Raw genomic sequence first — 21,352 nt, forward strand, 5'->3', positions numbered from 1 at the left:
GTTTATTGGAGTCATAGGTGAGAAGTGAGCACTAAGTGGATCCCAAAGGTGAATGAGCAGCCCTGAAAAGGGTTCAGTTAACTCTCATACCAGAGGTACAAAACATTCACCCAAAAGGAAGGCACACTATCCTACAATACATACAGAGTTAAGGAGAAAGTGGTGTCTACCTTAAAGAGCACAAGAGGAAAAGGGATAATTTACAGCTTCTGGTGTCCATCTCTCCCTATGATATTCTTTTGAAGCAGTGTTCTGCTGGTCTCTGAAGGTCAGTGTCCCTATAGAATCCTGTTTATGTTTAATATGTTTGTCCTTGTCTAATAATGCAGATATTGTCAATTGAGGTCATTTTATAATTAATTGTTGGGATTCCCAAATCTTCCAACTATTTGAAGTTTGCAAAATTTTTCTCTGGTCAATACAGGTGGTGCTGAGGGAAAGAGTGGAAGAGGCATTGACTTTCTCTCCTTCTTCCACCTCATACTTTATTGCAGAACTACTTTAAATAGACATTGTGATTTTTGAGAACTCATTACTGGACTTATATTTAGTAGGCACTTAATATTTAGCTGTTGAATTTTGAAAGAAATTGCTCTTCTTGTGTATATAAGCATTTGTTGGGAGATCATTAATCACCAATTTGGAACAGATGAAAAAGGGCCCCTTGAGGCTAGAGATCTACCCCAATTTTGAATGTTAGAAATCACTCTTTATTGACCATACATTAGAAAGATCATCTACTTTTGAATTGACTAGGTAAATCAATAGAAAAAATAGATTTGATTTATAAGAATTTAGCAGAAGTGTGACATTCTAGACTGTAACCAATTCTCACCTATGATTCCAAGAAGCTGTAGCACATGCCCCAGTCTAGACTGATACCAGAAAGGTATTATTTCTGTGTAGGCATAAGAAATTTAGATTAGAAAAAATACTTAGGGGCGGCTAGGTGGTGCAGTGGATAGAATACTGGCCCTGGAGTCAGGAGTACCTGAGTTCAAATCCAGCCTCAGACACCTAATAATTACCTAGCTGTGTGGCCTTGGGCAAGCCACTTAACCCTATTTGCCTTGTAAAAAATCTAAAAGAAAGAAAGAAAAAAAAGAAAAAAATACTTGCCTCAATGGAATTTATGGTATTGTAGAATCAAACGTTTCATTTTTTCCAGTTTCATTTTACATTACTCCCCTTCAAACACTCTCTATTCTTAGCAAACTGATTTTTGTCTTTTTATTATATAAATATTTTGTTTTCCAATTATATACCTATAGTTTCCACCTATCATTCTTTGTAAGGTTTTGAATTTTCTAATTTCCCCCACCCTTACTTCCCTCCCTTTTTGCCACTCTTTTCATACAACTTTTCAACTCCCATCAATGTATTTTTGCAGTTTAGTCTAATATCTATGTTCTCTCTCCTCCTTAGTCTTTTAGAATCCCTAATTTCCTTTAAAACTCAACTCAAACACAAACTTGCATGTGAAACATTTTTTGACCTTCTAGTTACTACTGTCTCCCCACCCCCTTCCTCTATTACCTTGCATTTTGTATATTCTAATATATGTATATATTTTTGTTTTGTATCACTGATCCCTGGCAAACAGTAAGAGTTTAATAAATGTTTGTTGGTTGATTGATTGATTATTTCACTGGGGTATTTGGGAGAGAGTAGCAAATTTAGCCTAGAAAGCCTACTCCTTAATTTCCCTAATAGTTATACTTAGAAACAGAAAGATGACCTAGATGTTCTTGGAGGGCTGTTCCAGTGACAGATCTTCATGCAGGTTCCTCATTCTGCTTCCAGGGTCAAGGACAGTTTAGGGAAGAGACTTAGAAAGGATTGTAGAGGGAGAAGGGACTTTCGATAATAGCTCATTTTTATGGATGAAGAAATGGGAGTTAGGCTACTTTTCCTGACTATCCTTTCCACATCTTCCTCTAGAGTTTTCCTTTTGTCCCAAGGTTCTAAAGACTAGCAAGAAAGGAATTTGAGAAGTCTCATATAATGAGACAATATAGAGAGAGACCATCCATGCTAATTAGCATGGGTATATGCAAGTAAAATGGTCAAGTAAGCCTAGGAAGCTAAGGGGAAGTTCAGGTCTGAGTGTTTGGGCTTCAGGGTTGGTCAGCAATTAATATTCAACTACATTTATTAAGTTCCTATTTTTTTCCATGTTGGAGTATTTGGGTATTTAAAAGTAGAGGACTGGTATTGCTGGTGTAAGGGTTTACTTAGCCTTTTTCAGGACTGTTCATCCACCCCTAGTGTCCACCTAACTCACCTGTGGTTCTAAAAAGCTGTAGCATGAGTAGTGGCCATACCCTGATAAAACTGTCTAGGCAGAAGGCTAATCCAGGTTGAGGGTAACCAATGGGCTTCAAACCTATTGGTCACTTAGGGTGGAGTCTACCCAAGCACAAGAAGACTTCCCCCAATGAAATAAGTAGATAAGAATGAAGATAGCTGGGGCTAGTTAGGTGGTGCAGTAGATAGAGCACCAGCCCTGGAGTCAGGAGTACTTGAGTTCAAATCTGGCCTCAGTCACTTAATAATTACCTAGCTGTGTGGCCTTGGGCAAGCCACTTAACCCCATTGCCTTGTAAAAACCTTAAAAAAAAAAGAACGAAGATAGCTAAAGCAGGCACTGTGGAACACACTTAGAGTATGACTAGACATCAAAGATGCCGTGGTCATTCACTATATCCTTGGCCACTGCCAGCTGTCCAGATTTTTCTTTGGCTACTGAACTTTGATGATTTTTGCAGAGAGAGTGAAACTGATGACTTCATGCAATTCCACTTCACTTAAATCCAGTTTATGCATGAATCAAAACATCTTATGATGTCATTGATCTTCTTCAAAAATGAAGGACAAACAGCAACAATTTATTATCAGACACTAGGCAAACAAAAATGAAAGCAAAAGGGTCTCTTGACCCAGAGGACCCTACATTCCGTAGGGGAAAGTGATACATTTAAATTATACATAAAATATTGGTAGCACATTTAGCACCTAATTTTATTTAATCTCAGTCTTTGTAGATGTAAAGAAGGACATTACTACCCAAACAAAGGAATCAGTTCACTCCCTCTTCTTCTTCCCCTCAAATCCACTCCAGCATTTCAGAATGCCTTTTAGTGATTTCTATGTACTTTTTTTTAAAAGGTTTTTGCAAGGCAATGGGGTTAAGTGACTTGCCCAAGGCCACGTAGCTAGGTAATTTTTTTTAAGTTTCTGAGGCCAGATTTGAACTCAGGTACTCCTGACACCAGGGCTGGTGCTCTATCCGCTGCACCACCTAGCCACCCCAATTTCTATGTACTTTTGAGGTTGATCTTGATGGTTAAATTTAACCTAATATCATTTGAAGGTGAAAGTCTCCATTCCTGATGCCCTCCTAAGCCTAAGACTGAGGGGAAGGGTCAACAAGTTCTGAAGAGTAGATCAACAGAGCTCAAGTTCTGATGGCTTCTGCAAAGTTAGAGAGAATTCAAGGATGAGTCCAAGCAATATCTATTGTCTTCAGATCAACATGGTTGCATGTGATAAATATCATCTCTGAAAAACTGACTTTGAGAGAATTTTTTTTCCTAAAGAAATTTATAAAGATCTTTCTGGTAAGGTGAGGAGGAGCTATGATTTGTATTGGCACATTGAAGAAATCATAGTTATTTCGAAATTCATCTGAGAGGAAAAAGTGAGAGGGGAGGTAGAATAGAAAACCTACATTGCCTATTCTCAGTACATACCTCCAGAGACTCCTCAAAAGATTTTTAAGTCAGAATTAGAAATCAGAAAAATACATATTTTTCCTAATGCCTCAGCTTTGGCATCCAAGGCATAGATGGCATGCTTCTCCAATTTGCAGAGGAAAAGAAGAGGGGGGAGGGAGAGCTAACAAGTTGGATGACAGAAATCTGGATCCAAAAAGATCTCAACAAACTATAATGATGAGCCAAATCTAATAAGATTAAATTTAACAGCGATAAATGTAAAAATCCCATGCTTGAGTTTTAAAAAATCATCTGCACAAGTATAGGATGGGGGAGACAAATCACTTAAAAGCATTCTGAAATGGCTCAGGTTGGGGGAAGAAGAGGGGCTGCCCAAATTCATTTTTTTTTTTTTTTTGGATAGCAATGTCTTTATCTTTACAAAGTTTCAGATTAAATAGAAGTAGGTACTGAATGTATCACCAATATTTTGTGTATAATCGCATATGTGTAGATTAATTCTCCCTACAGAATGTAAGATCCTTGAGGACAAGGGACTATTTTGCTTTTGTCTGTTTCCCTAGTGTTTGAGAAAGAAGATCTGAGGATTTTAATGGATACTAAAGCTCTTTCAGAGTCAATTAGGTGTGATGTAGCCCAAACTGATAAAATCATGGGCAACATTAATGAGGCAATGTGAGAAAGGGGTAGCTCTGCTCTCCTCAAACCATACATAAAGGGCATTATCTAGTTCTTGGGACAACATTTTAGGAAGGAACATGATAGAATGATTAAGGGACTATATGAGATAAGTGTATTAGACTACATAAGGATAAGATGAAGGAAATGAATTTTTAATCTGGCGAAGAAAGAATTGGGGCAGGGGGATTCATTATCTTCAAATATCTAAAAGGTTATCTTGTGGGTCAAGGTGTAAACATGTAGTTTTTGTCACTAAAAATCAAATGAAGTGGAGAGGCAGAATTCAGCTCAATATAAGGAATAATTTTCTGACAATCAGCTGTATAGCAACAACACAATTTTCTGTGAAAGTCAGCAAATTTCCAAGGCACGAAGTTATCTGAGCAGAGTTGGATGTCCTCTTCTTGGTTTTGTTGTGGAGGGAGGGGATGCTTGTTTAGGTAAAGTGAAGTTCTTCTGAAGTCCTTTCCAGTTGTGAGATTCTGGGATTCTAAATCTTTTGCTCCTGACAGGGATTAGAAGGTGATTTGGTGCAGTAACTGTGAAAAATGATGCAGGGTGAAGAATCTGGGATGACAGAAGACCAACTTCCCTCATACTATGCTTTTGTTGCAGATCCACATTTAAGCAATTAAACCAGATGGAAAGGAGGCAATAAGAGTTGGGGAAAAGAATTTTTTTTTAAAAAAGTCACATTTGGCACTAGACAAACTATAGGGAAGAGTCTTTTCCTTTAAATTTTATTTAAGACATTCAGGTTAAATGACTTGCCCAAGGTCACATAGCTAGGCAATTAGGAGTACCTGAGGTCTAATTTGAAATCAGGTCCTCCTGACTCCAAAGCTGATGCTCTAGCCCCTCCACCACCTAGCTGCCCTTATAGGGAGGACTCTTTTTAATTTATTTTTATTTTTTTTATAGGGAGGACTCTTGAAGCAGAAGAGGGATCTGTTCTTTCTCCTCCTAGCCCTCCACTGTCTCCTTCACTATTTAGTTTCTACTTATCTTCTAAGACATGACAGATAGCCAAACCAATCCTTGGAAACCCTCCTAGGATTTTGTAATCCACTTTGTAATCCAAATATCAGCTAGATTATTATTTTTGTTGTTGCTGTTACTGACTTTCACCTTTTGGGGAAAGAACAGAATCTGTGGGTTCTAAATTATCTGCTCTCTGAGAGCTTCCCTGGAGAAAAATTTAAAAAGTAGTCAAGGGTGAAACTTTGAAATCCCCACCTTCCCAAAGGCCTCAAAACCTTTGTTTAAGGAAGGGAAGTTTAGGAAACTGGATTCAGGGGACATGGCCACTTCTTAGAGTCATAAACTACAGAGTATTCAAAACTGGAAACAATCTTAGAGATAATTTAGATCAATCCACTCTTTATGCAGTGGAGAAGGCAACCTCAGAGTGAAGAAGGGGAGTGATGAGCCTGGTCTTGGTTAGGATTTAGGATTTAGCTAAGTGTCATAGAAGCTAGACAGATAGACTTAATTATAACTACCGGCTTCAGTCATTATTTTGCTAGTTATGTGATCCTAGGGAAGATGCTTAACCTTTCCCAGTCTTAGTTTCCTTATCTGTAAAATGGTGATAATCTCAGTGCCTACCTCCCAGGATTATTCTGAAAATCAGATGAAATAAAGAATTTTGTGTGAAGACGTTTGTGAATCTTAAGGATTTTAGCTATTATGATCTAGGAGCAGAATTGGGAAGCTACTCCCTAGGGAACAAATAGATTTTAATTCAAAAATCTTAATCCAGAATTAATGCAACCTCAAATTCTTAGCTTTCTGTCTAACTTGCTATATGACCTTTGGAGGGCTCTCTTAACTTCAGATTCCCCACCTGTGAGATAAGTGTATTAGACTACATAATTCCCATTTCCAGTTCAGTTCAGATATTAGGTCTATGATTCCATCTTTGATCTTCCTATGGAAGTAGCATAAGAGAATGAGCTCTGGATATAGAATTAAACCTGGAGATAAATTCTTTCTCTTTTCTGGGACTCTGTTTACTCATCTGTAAGATAAAAAGGAAGGACAAGATGACATTTCAACTCCTTTTTCAGTTTAAAGCCTATGATTAATGTCCCCAAGAGCACATCCAAAGGGACCTGACTTTCTGCTGTTGTATGTTCTTACTTTAGTTATTTCAACTTTCTGAGACTCAGTTTGCTTCTCTGTAAGTTAGTGATAGTAATAACTTCCCTACTAATCTCTTAGGGTTTTGTAAGCTTTATTTTTATTTTTTAAAAATTTTATTTAATTAAGGCAATGGGGTTAAGTGACTTGCCCAAGGTCATACAATTAGGCAAGTATTAGGTATTTGAGGCTGGATTTTTCTGACTCCTGGACTTGTGCTCTATCCACTGCACCACCTGGATGTCCTCTTTGTAAACTTTAAAGTGCTAAATAGGAGCTATTATTATTTTGTCAGAGAGAATAAATCAAAATTCTCAAAATTCCAAGCCTTCCATAGGCATGCCTGGAACAAGCAGTCTCCCATCACAGGGGGTCCACATTTGTTTTGCTGTTTCCTGACTCCAAAGCAGCTCCTAGGCTCAAATGTGGGAAGGTATGGAAATATATTACTTTCCTTGATGAATTTGGGTCCCAGATCTACTATCCCTGGTCTAGGAAAGGAAGCCAAAGGATTTTTGGATGGATGAGTACAGTTCAGACTAGATCCTGTTAATGAATGGTTCATTCATTGCCATCAAACAGGGCCTTATTAACCATCCAGATGTTGATAGGACAGGAAGGCTCAGGCTGGCCCTCTCTCTATTTGGACACAAACACAAAGAGAGAAAATTGATGATGGGATGGTATCTAGGAAAGGGGTGATGCATCTTTCCAAAGATATCCTCCTATAAAAGAGCATAGAATGAGGGAACTACTGCAACAAATTCAGATGTTTGTTATAATTACTATTTTTCAAATTTTTCTCTCAGTTTAATAAATAGAATAATCATTTACATAGCATAGTTGAATAGAAAAAAAGGTAATTGTACATGAAACTGCAAAAATATTCGATTTCCATGCTCAGGACTGAGGAAAACCCATGGTTTCTCTAACAAGTGTCTACTCTCATGAAACTCATAGTTTTGTAGAGACATATACATAAACAAGGGTAAGCTGATAAATGTTTAACAACTAGCAATGAACAACAACAAAATCAAACAACCTCCCCACCACATCACAAAACATAATGTATGCAAGACATTTTAAAATTTAGTCTGCATTTTTCACAATTTTTCCATCACTTTCTTAGGTCTAGATAATCAACAAAACAATAAATCAAATGCTGATTTGTTTTTGATGATTTTCTGGTATTAAATGTTCCCTCTGTAAATTAACAAAGGGTTCTCTTAAGTCAACAGGAACTTATTCCAGTACATCATTGTAAATGACTTTTACCCACCCAACCATCTCTTCATTCAACATTTATTAAATATCCATTGTATATAAGTAAAATGATGTTCTGTAGCAAAATTTGGAGTTGGACATCATTAAAACATAGTACCTACCCTCACAATCTGGTAGAAGAATTACACAAACAAATGGAACTTTAATACATAATCTGACATGATAAAAGCATTAGAGAGGTCCTGTGAGTGGCATAGGATGTTGCTACTCTGAGTGGAGATCAGAGAAGACTTCCTGGAAGAGATGGCATTAGTCAAGCTTTAAGACAAGAATTCAATAGGCAAAGAGGGGAGTGGAGGACCTTCCAGGACTTGGGGATACTCTAATGTTGTGATGAATAAAGGCACCAAATCTGGAGAGCCAGGGGCATACCCATTGCCCTTGGGAGTGGGAAAGAAGCATCTCCTCTCTTCAGATAGATACAGATCTCCAGTCTAGTTTCTGATTACTTTGCTCACTGGGATTGCATGAATAATTCATCAGCAGGCAGGCCAAAGGTGCCCCGTGCTTGGATGGTCAGTAATGACTCTGAGGTGTTCAGAAAGGGCCTTACTTGTAGATGGGTGGAGAGGATTTCATTCAGCTCTTTGTCTGATTGTTTAATTACCCATCTTGGCCTTTTGAATCCTGGTTGGTTATTTTCTTTATAATCTTTGAGTGGCTAAAAATAGTTTTTCCCCATTAAAGCAATAAAAGACTTTCCTTTTGAAGGGGGGAGGGGGGACTTAATATGTTCCTAGCCTTCCTTTACCTGAGCCACAGCTTGTCAAATCTATTTCCAGAGTAAATGTTCAGACAAAGCACTTAGTGATGCATACCTTCTAGTTTAGAAGCTCTGACCTTGAAACAATAAATACAGTGGGATTATTAGTGCTCTGTATGGAAAAAGGTAGGCTTATAGGCATTAGAGCAGGAAGGGACCAAAGAGGTCATTCAATCCAATTCCCACATTTTACAGATAAAGAAATGAAAGGTCCAGAGAGATGGGGAAATAGCTTGCCATGATCACACAGTTAATGAGAAGCAGAAACAGGATTCAAATCCATGTCCTCTGCATCTAAATTTAGTCTTTCTACTATATTTGGTTGCACAAGTATCTTCTAAAGCTCCCCCATCCACTTGATAAAACCCCCAGTATAGAGGAAAAACGTTTGGTACAGGGAAAATCAGATTTGAAAAGGTATTTGAACCTGGGATTAGATCTCAACTGTGCTACACCAATTGTCAGATTAGGATCTAAAATTAAATCTTAGCTCTGCCACAGAGGAGTTGTGTAAAATTAGGCAGTCATTTCCTCAGTTTCCTCATCTGTAAAATAAAAGAATGAAAGAGATGACCTCTGAAGGTCCATTCAGGTCTAGACCTTCTGAACCTAAGAGTCCCTCATCCCTACATACAAGGCAACTGCTTTTGGTCTTTGTTTCCTTTCTTTTTTTTCCCCTTCCTTTCTCTCTTTCTCCTTTCTCTCTCTCTCTCTCTCTCTCTCTCTCTCTCTCTCTCTCTCTCTCTCTCTCTCTCTCTCTCTCTCTCTCTCTCCCTCCCTTCCTCTCCATCTCTTTGTATTTTTGTCAGAAATTAGAATTCTTACATTTGAGACAAGACCCTTAACATTGAGCTAAAAGTTAGAAGCATAAAAAGAAGAACCTTTTTTGGTTTAGATTCAGTCTTTTAAAGTACAAGGAAATGGCTTGCTGTTTTGGGGAGACAGAGACTCAGGCTCATTGATCCCTATGAGCAGATATCCTGGGGCTGCTGCTTGGGGAGGCACCCCCTGGGAAAGGAAGCAAGCCAGCTGGTATCTGCTATCTTAACTAATTATTCATAATAACTAGGTGTTAGGGTTAGTCGTTTTTTTTTACACGCAGAATCCAAGAAACCTGATTCTAGGTGGTGGAGTAATACCTAGACTATCAGACTTCTAAGGAGGATGCAGAAAAGGCCATGAAATCAATCTCCTCTCCATTCTTCAAAGTATCATGACAGAATGTTCATGCTGAAAGTGACCTTAGAGACCAGTTAGTCCAAATACTTTTTTTAAGTGGAGAAAATGAGGAAATGAGACCCCAGAGAAGGAAAGTTATTTGCTCATGGTCACAGAACAAGGGCCTTTCTGCATTTGAGACTGAGCTGAGATGGTGTCAAACACAGCCCCAAACCCAGACCTATTTCTTGCTTGTCCAGGACTTCCCTCCTAAACCCAGCTGCTTACACCGCACCCCCCCCCCCAATAAATATGTGTTTTTTCTCATTTCCAGTCTGTGCTGAGTTTGTTGGCCAAACCTTTGGTCTTTTCCTAGTCTACTATCTGACATTCTTTTATGAGGTATCTCCAAGGCAAGAAATATACCTGTTTGACTTGGGGAATGTGAGCCCTCCCTCTTCTTCCCCTCCCTCTCCCCCCCAACTTCCTTCTTAGGCCTGCTACCTTTTCTAGGTTTGGTTGCTCAGAGTGACACCAGCCCATTAACAAGGACCCTGAAGGCTTTCTACTGATGGGCTATTTTCTAGACTGACAGGTTTGTCATGACCCTTTTCAAACTGCTCTTGTAAATGATTAATGCTCTCACCAGGATTTTTTCCTGGGAGGTAACATTGAGAGACATCTGCTTCCCTCTCCTAAGATCCTGCATCTTCACCTCTTCGGAGCTCTGAGATGTTTATTCCTGTCAACTCTCCTGAGGGTCAGAGGAAGGGGCCAGTGCATCTATGGAATCTTCATGGGAGGGAAGTGGCAAGATGCAAAGGTGGTCTTTAGGGCTGTAGAAAAAGAAATTTTAGGGCCAGAATGAGGGAGGTGATAGTTAAAGAATTTCAGAATTTTAATATGATCAGCATAGATCAGGTCATGTCTGGGTTACCATGTTAAGCTCTGAATGCCATATTTTCAGAAGGATGTTTCTAATTTGAAGCAAACTTAAGGGAAAATGTTTAGTAATAATAATAATAATAATAATAATGAATAAGAAAATTGGCAATTATGTTATACAAGGATACTTTAAGGGAACTGGGAATATTTATCCTGCAGAAGATAAGGCTAAGGGAGGGTGAAATGTCATGGGACTGGACATGATAGCAGACTCTAAATACATGAAGAGCTGTTATGGAAAAGAGAATTAGATTTATTTTACTTTTCTTCTGAGGGCAGAAATAAACCCATTGTATGGCAATTATAAGGAAACAGATTTTGGCTCCACACTAGGAAAAATGTTCTAGTAATTAATTTCCTATAGAATTAACTACCTCATAAGGCAGCTGGGTGTCACAGTGGATAGAGCACTGACTTGAAGACTTGAGTTCAAATTCAGCCTCACATACTTATTAAGTATGTGACTGTGGGTAAGTCACTTAACTTGTCTGCCTTGGTTTTCTTAGTTGTGAAATGGATTTCATTGTAACATCTATTTCTCAGGGTTATTATAAGGATGAAATGAAGTGATATTTTCAAAGTGCTTAGGATAGCTTCTGAAACATAGTAGGAGCTTAATAAATGTTTTCTTCTTTCATGAGGCCATGAGTTGCCTGTTTCTAGACTTCTTTGAACAGAAACTGGATGTTCATATTTATCAAGGATATTGTTGATGAAACTAACACTCAAGAAGGTGTTGAGCTAGATGTTCTTTGAGAGACTTTCCAACTCTGAGATTTTAAGATTCTGTACCTAAACAATACTAAAAATCTCATTTTATCAATTCAACTTAATTAAAACATTTGCTCGATTCTTCCTGTGGGAAGAGATCCCTGTGCTGGGCGATGAAGATGTGAAGATGAAAAACAACACAACTCTTGCCTTCAAGTATCTTAGATTCTAATGCCAGGGGGGCTAGGGAAAAGCAACCTCAGAGATTCTTTTAGGAAACAAAGGGATGTTTAACCATTTTTGTGTCATGGATTCCCTTGATAGTCTGATAAAGCTAAGGACTCTTTCTCTGAATTCTTTTAAATGTACAAAATAAAATCCATAGAAAGGAAATGACAAACCACTGCAGTATCTTTGCCAAGAAAATGTTAAATAGAGATGGAGTCAAGATGGTGAAGTAAAGGCAGGAATTTGCAGGGAGCTCTTCCCCAAACCACTCCAAATATCTTTAAATAATGACTCTAACCAATCTCTAGAGTGACAGAACCCACAAAAAGACTGAATGAAACAATTTTCCAGCCCAGGATGACTTGAAAGATTGGAGGAAAAGATCTGCTGCACCTCAGGGTGAGAGAGAAGTGTAGAGCAGAAGTGAACCCAACCCAGTCATCCAGGGACAGAAAGCTGGTGGTCAGTGACAGCAGTGGTGGTTTCTAGACTTCTTAGCCCAGAGACTGCCAAGGAAAACTTGGAAGGTGAGCAGGAAAACTCTGCCAATTGAGAGTGAGATTGGAACACAGTCCAGTGTAGACCTCAGTAGCACAGATCTGACCCCAGAAGACCATGCCTCAGGAGCCACTGAATCAACAGCAGCAGCAGCAGGTGCTTCCAGAGCTCTCTGCCTATGTATGGTAAGGAGGTTGGAAAGAGATTACTAAGGGTCTCTTTGATATCACTGAAGGACTCTGTTGCTTTATCCATACTTAGATCTGGGCTGCAATCTGGAGCTCAGTCCCAGGAAGAGAAGCTTATTGCCTAAGCAGAGCAGGGACCCTCCTCATTGTTCCAGAGCAGACCTCCTATGCTTGTGGTCAGCCCAGACAGGGAGAGTAGTCATAGCCTCTCATAAGACTTCAGAAGAATTGAAAATTTGCAGAAATATCTCTGATGCTTCTAGAGACCATTAGATACTTTAGAAGTATCTCTAAAAACAGTTACAAAAATCCTCAAAAACTTTGGATAGCATGCCCCACCTTAAGAAGGAATTAGAATCATGTCAAATGGTAGATAAATGAGCAAACAGCAGAAGAAAAAAATATGACTATAGAAAGTTACTATGATCATTTGAAAGACCAAAATACATACTCAGAAGAAGATAACAAAGTCAAAGCTTCTATATCCTAAGCCTCCAAGAAAAATATGAATTGGACTCAGGTAATGGAAAAGACTTTGAAAAGCAAATAAGGGAAGTAAAGGAAAAATTTGGAAGACAAATGATATTTTTCTTTCATTCTCTAAGAAGAATATGACATCACATCAGAAAAATATGAAATATCTCATTAGAAAAACAACTGACTTGGAAGACAGGTCCAGGAGAGAAAATTTAAAAATTATTGGCCTACTCTAAAACCATGACCAAAAAAAGCCTAGACATCATTTTTCAAGAAATTATCAAGGAAAATTCTGATATTCTAGATATTCTAGAAGCAGAGGGTAAAATAGAAATGGAAAGGATCACCTTTTGAAAGAGATCCCCCAAATAAAAACTGTCAAGAATATTATAGCCAAATAGCAGAACTCTCAAGTCAAGGAAGAAATACTACAAGCAGTCAGAAAGAAACAATTCAAATATTGTGGAGCTACAATCAAGATAACACGAGATTTATCAGCTTCAACATTAAGGAATCCTAAGGCTTAGAACATGATATTTTGCATGGCAAAACAGTTTGGATTACAACCAAGAAGCAATTACCCAGCAAAACTGAATGTATTTGTTTTGGGAAAAAGATGGACATTCAGTGAAATTAGGACTTTCAGACTTTCCTGTTGAAATGACCAGAGCTGATGAGAAAATTTATTCTTCAAATACAATACTCAAGTAATTATAAAAAGGAAGCAGGAAAGGCAAATCATAAGGAACTTAATGATGCTGAACTGCTTATAATCCTGCATGGGAAGATGGTACTGATAATTCATTTGAACTTTCTCAATTAGAGCAGTTAGAAGAAGCATCTATTGTCAAGGCATAGGTAGGTAGGAGTTGAATTTGAAGGGATAATATATTTTAAAAATGGAGTTAATGGGTGAGAGATGAATGTATTGGAAGAAAGGAAAAAGGGAGGTAGACTGGGGTAAGTTATATCACATAAAAGAGGCAAGAAAAAGCTTTTGTAGAGGAGTGGAAGATGGGGAAGGAGATGGGGAGTGAGTAAATTTTACTCTCATCAGAAGTGACTTAGAGGGAGAATACTATAGACACTCAATTGAGTATAGAAATCTATCTCCCTAGAGGAAAGTGGGAGAGGAAAGGGATGGGAGAAAGGAGGTGGGAAGATAGGTGATAGGAGGGAGGAAACATTGTGGGAGGGGGCAGTCAGATGCAAAACACTTTTGAGGAGAGAATGAGTGAGAGGAAATAGAGAAAAGAACAAATGGGGGGATAGGATGGAGTGAAATACAGTTAGCAATGGCAACTAAGAGAAAAAATATTGAAATGTTTTTCTTATAAAGACCTCATTTCTCAAACATAGAAAACTGAGTAAAATTTATTAAGGATAAGGGCCATTCCTGAATTGGTAAGTGACTATCTATTTAAATTATTTTTAAAAATGTCCTCACTATTGACAAGAGAAATGTGAGTTGGAACGATTCTGAGGTACTATCTCATATGGATATTGTTAAATGGACATAAAGGGACAATGATAAATGTTGGAGAGGATGTAGGAAAAAAGAGACATTAACATTTTTGGAGAAATTGTGAAAAGATTCAACAATTCTATGGAGTAATTTGAAACTATTCCCAAAGGGCTATGAAACCATATCCACCCTTTTATTTCCACAGTGCCACTATCAGGTTTTTATTCCAGAAGAGACGAAAAACAGAAAGAATATTTAAGGTGGCTCTTTTCTATGGTGGCAAGGAACTGGAAATTAAAGGGATCCCTATCAGTTAAGGAATGTGAACAAATTGTGGTATGTGATTAAGAATGAAATGGTATTTTGTTATAAGAAATGATGAACAGGATACTCTCAGAAAAAAAAAACTGATGTGAATAGATACACTGGAAAATGTACTAGATTTAAATTAACAGCAAGTTGCAGGATGATTGGCTTTTCTCAGCAATGCTGTGACCCAAGAGAACTCTGAAGGACTTATGGTAATGAATACCATCCATCCCAAAGACAGAGTTGATAGTGTCTGAATACAGAATGAAGCGTACCTTTTCTCTAACTATTTTTCTTGCAGTTTCCCTTTTTTTGGGGGGGGGGCGAGAGGGGTATGCTTACTTTTACATCATGACTATTGTGGGAATGTTTTCCATGACTACACATTTTTCACCTATATCAACTAACTTGCTTTCTTGATGAAGGGGAGTGGGATGGGAGGAAGGGAGAAAAATAAGAAATCAAGATTTAAAAAAAAACTATTTCATTAATTTTCCAATTATATACAGTAATATTTTCTACCTATCATTTTTGTAAAGTTTGAATTTTACAATTTTCCCCCCATCCTCCTTTCCCTCCCCACCATCCCCCCCACAGAAGGCAGTGTGATAATCTTTACATTGTTTCCAAGCTATACATTGATTGAAATTGTATGTGTTGAGAGAAAAATCATATCTTTGAGGAGAAAGTAAAATATTAGAGATAGCAAAATTATGTTGTACATAATACACTTAAAAAAATTGGTCTTTGTTTAAACTCCACAGTTCTTTCTCTGGATAAAGGTGGTATTTTCCAGTGGTATTTTCCATCTCAGGTACTCTAAAATTGTCCTTTTTTATTGGATTGATGGAATGAGCAAGTCCATTAAGGTTGATCATCACCCCCATGTTTCTGTTAGGGTGTGCAATGTTCTTTTGGTCCTGCTCATCTAGCTCAACATCAGTTCATGCAAGTCTTTCCGGGCTTCTCTGAATTCCCATCCCTCTTGGTTTCTAATAGAACAATAATGTTCCATAACATACATATACCACAATTTGTTAAGTCATTCCCCAATTGATGGACATTCACTCGATTTCCAATTCTTTGCTACCGCAAACAGGGCTGCTATGAATATTTTTGTACAAGTGATGTTTTTACCCCTTTTTGTGATCTCTCCAGGGTATAGACCCAGTAGTGGTATTGCCGAATCAAAGGTATGCACATTTTTATTGCCCTCTGGACATAATTCCAGATTTCTCTCCAGAAAAGTTGGACAAGTTCATAGCTCCGCCAACAATGCATTAGTATCCCAGATTTCTCACATCCCTTCCAACACTGAACATTGAATTCCTTCCTAGTCATATTGGCCAATCTGATAGGTGTGAGATGGTGTGAGCTGCTTTAATTTCTCTAATCATTAATGGAAATAAAGATTTTAAAAGTGAATGTTTAAACTTGTTTTTGCATGTAACTGGGGGAAAATAAAGTAAAATAAAGAAAATGAAAAATGGAGTCATGAAGAATCAGAAACAATTGAACAAAAATATTACATGCAACTTAGATTCTAAATTCAGTGTGTAAAACCAACATGGGGATAATCCAAATTACCTTTTTGTACAGAAAAACATAAAGCCAGGTTCATAATTTTGGGACAAGAATTGTCTCTAAGGGCTAGAATGAGAAGTGGGGAGGAACAGGAGCTTTGATTGTTCCCCAACAATATTTAGATTATTTCTTTCCTTCTATTTTTCTCTTTTTTTCCATTCTTTTTCCCCGTTTCTGCCCCCATCGCTTATTTTTCTCTTTTCTCCTTCCTGTTTTCCTCTTTTTCTGCCTCCTCTCAATCTCTCTGTCTCTGCAACTCTGTCTCTTTATCTCTGTCTTCCTTTTTCTGAAATAATGGAGAGTTGAATTTGCTTAATTTATGATGAAAACTCCATTTCCCAAAAGCACTCCATTTCCAGATTCTCACTTGAGCCTCAATTCTCTCCATTTTACAAAGAAAGAAATTAAGGCACTAAGTGTATGGTGACTCATCCAAAGTCACAGTTGATTTTGTGGTGGGTTTGGGACTGAAGACTAGGTTTCCAGACTCTGAACAGAGACTGTCTTCACTGGACCCTTAGGACTTTCAAAACTTCTCTAGGTAAAATTATATTTTGAATTCCAGAGTTGGTCACTAATTTGATTCTGCGAGAGTTCATTAAAAATCTCTTTGTACCAGGTATGCAGGCAAAGCATGGTGGTTTGGAGGAGCTGAACACAACCACTAATCATTTGTGGTCCTATTTAATTGGAGTGTATGTAGTGCATATTAAGGGGCATCATGTGAAATAAGGCTAGGAAGGAAGATGGGATGCCTTAAAATGCATCTAGAGAGTTACAGGCTGGTTCTTGTACATTAGGAAGATTACTTTGTGAGCTGTGTGGAGGCTAGGTCAGAAAGGTGAGAAACTGAAAGAGGGAAAACCAATTAGGAGGGTATTGCTGGGTGATGGGAGCTGAACTGAAGGGGTAGTCACAAGTTTAAGGAAGAATGGGACAGATGAAAGAGAAAGTGCAGTGGAAAAGTAGGCAGTTCTTGGTAAATGGCTCACTACAGTGGGTAAGGGAGGAAAAGAATTACTAACGCCAAGGTCACCCTGGAGTTGAAATGCAGGGAAGATATTTGTCCTTCCTGTGGACTGGAATGAGTAGAGTGGGTCCTTGGAAGAGGTAGGAGTTAAGCAGAGCCCTGATTGGTAGATGGGAGGAGGAAATACCTCCTGTGTAAGCACTGTGCTTAGTACTTTACAGATATTTCATTTGAACTTATGGATATTATGAAGAGTGGGTGGTAGTGGTGGAGAGATATCTAAAGAAGAGTTGAAATAAGTGTGTGTGTGTGGGGAGGGGATTGACTTGAAACAGAAAATCAGCCTCTAGGGTTCCTTCCAGCTCTAAATTTATAATCTGATGATCCCTCTATGCTTCAGCAGATGGATATTGGATTCAATTCAATTCACATTTATTAAACATCAACTATATGACAGGAATTGTTACAGGTTTGGGGGATATTGAGGAAAATGAAACAATTCATGACTTCAATGTGCTTACATTCTATTAAGGGAAATTATTTGTATAAAGAAGTATACTGACTAAAAAAGTAATTTCTGGGGAAAAGGCACAAGTCTAATATGTAGATAGAAAGGGTGTTAATGGAATATGTTCAAAGAGTGCTGTGGAAAGTTGGAGAATAGTAGGATAAGGAAACTGGAAAATGGGGCTGAGATGATTGGGCATGAGGATAGACCAGGGTTGGTGAGAAAAGGGAGCCTCTACTATAGTGATCTGAGAGAAACTCAGCATTAGCTTGCCATGCCCTTCACATTAACAATGATAATATTGCTTTAATGATCATTCCCTGAGTAAAAAGAGGAAAGGGTGGAGTTGGGACTGTAGATTCAAGGCTGATTAAATACTTCATTGACTGATGGAGAGATGGAGGTAGCCCCAGTTTATGATGCCTTTATACCTGCTCTGTTTCCTTTTCTAGGGTTGTTGTGAGAATCTTACACATGTAAAAGTGTTTTAGAATATGAAACTTCTCATATATCTAGGTCATTTGTAGCTCTCTCCCCCATCCCTCTCTCTTTATATTAGATAACTGGAACATAGAATTTCAGATCTGTAAAGGCCTTTATACCATAGAACCAAAATCTTTGAACATAGAATGTTAGTGCTGAAAGAATCCTTAGACCATAGAACATCAGAGCTGGAAGGAATCTTACTTAGACTATATAGAACATGGAAAGTTCTTTGCTGGAAGAAATCTTAGAAATCAAATCACATTTTACATAGTAGGAAAACAGGTAATTTGTTCCCAGGATTTTATTTTATATTTTATTTTATTTATTTTATTTTTGGTAGCAGAATAGGCATTTGAACCCATGTTGTCTATCAGTGAAATGCATTCTGTTGACTTTTAACTTGGGTTATTGGGGAGGCTAGCCTATCAGGAAAGCCCAGGTCTTTTACTTCATTGTTAAGTAGATGCAGTGATTTCATGGATTTTATACAAAGTCCCTGTCCCCTCCCCATCCAGTGTATTATGGGTGGCCCTTCCTTGCACCATTGTCCAATCTTAGTGAAGCATATATAATCATTAGACTTAGCATGTTCCAGATGGAAGGATTAGGATTTGGGGCTCTTGGGCTCTAGTGGGGGGTGGGGGGTGGGGGGTGGGAGGGAGTTGGATAGAAAGGCTCAACATTAAGAGGCAAAGATCCCAGATGGTGCCTGACATTTGGCCAAACCCTAGAGAAGTCCACTTGGCTTCTTTAAATGGGTTCCCCAGACGATTGACAGCTGGTAACTGGGGATGCTATCAGCAACCTTCCTCACTTCTTAATCAATTCAATTCAGTTCAATTCAACAAATATTTATTATGATATGGCACAATGCTAGATACTCAGAATATAAATCCAGATAGGGAAAAGATCCTGTCCTCAAGGAACTTACATTCTAACAGGAGGATAGTATATGTACTTTAAGATGCCAATATAATTCAAGAAATAATGTATCAGGAAGAAAAACTAACCAGCTACAGCTTTCTAAAGATATTTGAAGAGGGAGAGTAGTGAAGCAGCACCTGAGCCTTTATGGGAGATTAGACTTTTTAAGATGGGAGAAGGAGCAATACCCCCCCCCTTTTCTGAAAGGAGCCTTGGGAGATGCTATGTTGGGTTCCCTGAGAATGGCACCCCTTAGGAGTGAGAACTGTTTTGTTTCAGTTTCATCTTTGTGTACCCAGTACCTGGTGAAAACCCTGACACATCATAGGTACTTAATACTCATAGGTCTTTAACACATAGTAGGTACTTATCAAATGCTTTTTGACTGATTATGTCTTCCCTGAAGCTTTTCTTTCATCAGGGATATTCAGAAGTTGAATGATGAGGAAATGGTATTTACTTCCTGTGGAGGCTGGACTAATTGTCTTCTAAAGTTCCTTCTAACTCTGTGATTCTGAATTCAAGTACCAATGATGGTTTCTTGGATTGACTGTGTGCCTTGGTCAAGATTCTTTGCCTTCTTGTCTTCAGATTTCTTCATCTGTCATTAAATAGACATAGGACCCTTTTAGTGTGATTACAGTAGGAAGTATAGAAGATTAAGAAGTCAGAAGACATGTTTAAATGCTGACATTTCTATGTGACTCAAGGAAAGGTGACCTCTTTCCCCCAGTTTCCTCATCTATACTTGTGCTATTAACCTTATAGAATTGTGAGAAAAGTGATAAAATTATAAAGGGCTATCTAAATCAGGGGTGGGGAGTCTTTTTTTTCTTCCAAGGACCATTTGGATATTTATAACATCATTCTCAGTTTATAATTGGTCAAATATTTAATTAAATTACCCATAAAATATCTCCTGCAATTGCCGTGGCAATGCCAAACCAATACAGCCCATAGACAAGAGGTTTCCCCATCCTGATCTAAATTCACAGGACAGCTAGGTGGCACAGTGGATAGAATGATGGATTTGGAGTTAGAAAGAATCATCTTCTGGTCTCAGGTTGACTGTTTGACTCTGAGCAAGTTACTTCACCCTGTTTGCCTCAGTTTCCTCATTTATAAAATGAGCTGGAGAAGTAAATGGCAAACCATTCCAGTATCTGTGCCAAGAAAATCCAAAATGGTGTCAGGAAGAGTCAGACATGACTGAAATGACTAAACAATAACAATATAAACACAGTCATATATAAAATTATAAAGGGTTAAAATGTATATTATATAATATATATAGAAACATTATATATATACACATGCACACATACATACATATGTGTGTTATCATGAGTCTGTGCAATGTAGGACCATGGGCCAGTTAATCCTTTTTTCCTGGGTCTCAGTTTCTACATTAATACAAGGGGCACAGTAATATTGACCCCAGCCACCTTATGGAGCTGTTATGAGGATCAAATATGACAATATTTAGGAAAATTCTTTGTAGATTGTTAAAAGTTCTAAACAACAAGTACTTATTAACATCTTAGTATGTACTAATTACTGTGCTAAGGGGAGTTGGTGATGCAAAGAAAAGCCAAAACCAGTTCCTGCCCTAGCTTCTAGTCAAGTGGAGAGACAACAAGAAACTAGCCTTAAACAAAAAAAAAAGAAATTTACAGGATAAATAAGAGATAATTAACAAAAGAAAGGCTCTGCCATTTAGCATGATCAGGAAAGGTTTCTTGTACATAGTGGATTTTAGCTGGAAGGAAGTGAGGGAAGAAAGAGATGGAGACAAAGAACATGAGTATTTTAGGCATGGGGGACAGCCATTGAAAATACCCATTAAATGCTAGAGATATGGATAATGACAATTGATAATACAGCTAAATTTTTTTAGCCCTTTAAGCTTTGTAAGGAACTTTATGTATATTATTTCATTTGATCCTTACAACAATTTGTGAGCTATTAATATATATCCATTAAACAGAGGAGAAAACAGGAACAGAGGAAATAAAAGGCTTGCCAATGGTCACACAATTGGTAAATATGAGTTATGATTCAAACTCAGGGCTTTCTTTCCACTGCATGGCTCTAAATAAATAACATTGAAATTGATTTTTAATTGATTTTATTTTTTCCTTTGGAGTTGAGTTTTTGAGATTCATAAAAATCATACTGCTTGTGGAGTCACCCATGCAAACACCTTGGGACTAGGGCAATTCCTTGAAGTTTGAAGAAGACAATTCAAAGCAGGAGGCAGGAAATACTTGGGTTTATTACTCTGGAAATATAAT

The sequence above is a fragment of the Macrotis lagotis genome, chromosome 1 (assembly GCF_037893015.1).
Source record: "Macrotis lagotis isolate mMagLag1 chromosome 1, bilby.v1.9.chrom.fasta, whole genome shotgun sequence".
Taxonomy (NCBI): Eukaryota; Metazoa; Chordata; class Mammalia; order Peramelemorphia; family Peramelidae; genus Macrotis; species Macrotis lagotis.